Genomic DNA, 1,218 nt, shown 5'->3' with positions numbered 1-1,218 from the left:
GGGGGGGGGTCTCACCATGTTGACCAGGCTGGTCTTGAACTCCTGACCTCAGATGATCTGCCCTCCTCGACCTCCCAAAGTGCTGGGATTGCAGGTGTGAGCCACCGCACCTGGCCACCTTTTCCCTAATTCTAAAGGTAACATGTTTTATTCTTGAAGATCTTTAAAATGTAGAAACATGTAAATAATAAAACCAAAATCATCCACATTCCCAAAAGGCAAAGTGTTGGGGGGCAAGTTCTTTGCAATCTCTCCCTCCCTCCTCTGCCTGCGCTGTATGTGTGTGCAAGTTTTTATTCAAGAGGACAACCATGTATGGTATATAATCTGCATGATAGTCTCATATTTTTGCATAACATTTTCAAAGTATTTTCCTGTGGCAAAAAAATCTTTAGAATACTTTTAGTGATTATGTATTATTCCATTCTATAGATGTACCATGATTTCTTTAACCTCAGTTACATTATACGTAAAGATACAGTAAACATCTTTACATAGAAAACTTTGCTACATCTATGGTTATTTTCTTAGAAAAGGCTCCTAGCAGAAGAAACCCTAGTGAAAGGCATACCAATATTTTAATTTCTTTATATATATTGACAAAGTGCTTCTTATGGAGACCTTAAAGAGCAGACATTTTCCACAGTGCCATAAGAAGTGGCCCTGTGAAGAATTAAGTGTGTCTATGGGGGTGAGGAGCAGCTTATAGCATTTCACAGCGGGAAGTTGTAAAATTGACATGTAGGAGATAATGTGAGGAAATATTAAAATGGATTGACAATGGACAGAAAGAAAGGAGTGTCTTGGTTAAAAAAAAAAAAAAAATCTTCACTGGCTTACTGTATGTAAAATGTTTAACCTCATTCTTGGAATGTAGTTTGAGATTGACAAATGGTAACCATTAAGGTCTCATGTGCCAAGGCATGAGCTCAGGGGCCAGTGCCTGCCCTACCTCTTGTCCAGGAGTGATTTTTTTCTCTTCCCCTCCATCCCTCATCAGTAAATGCCAATAATACAGTCATGCATGGCTTAACGATGGGGATAGGTCCTAAGAAATGTGTCATTAGGCAAGTTCATTGTTATACAAACCCCATAGAGTGTTCGTACAGAAACCTAGATGTACAGTCTACCATACACCTGGGCTATAGGCCTGTTGCTCCCACGCAGGCTGTGCAGCATGTTACTGCGTGAATACTGTAGGCAGTTGTAACACACTGG

The sequence above is a fragment of the Mandrillus leucophaeus genome, unplaced genomic scaffold, assembly GCF_000951045.1.
Source record: "Mandrillus leucophaeus isolate KB7577 unplaced genomic scaffold, Mleu.le_1.0 Scaffold194, whole genome shotgun sequence".
Classification (NCBI taxonomy): domain Eukaryota; kingdom Metazoa; phylum Chordata; class Mammalia; order Primates; family Cercopithecidae; genus Mandrillus; species Mandrillus leucophaeus.
This window is presented reverse-complemented; position numbering follows the sequence as displayed.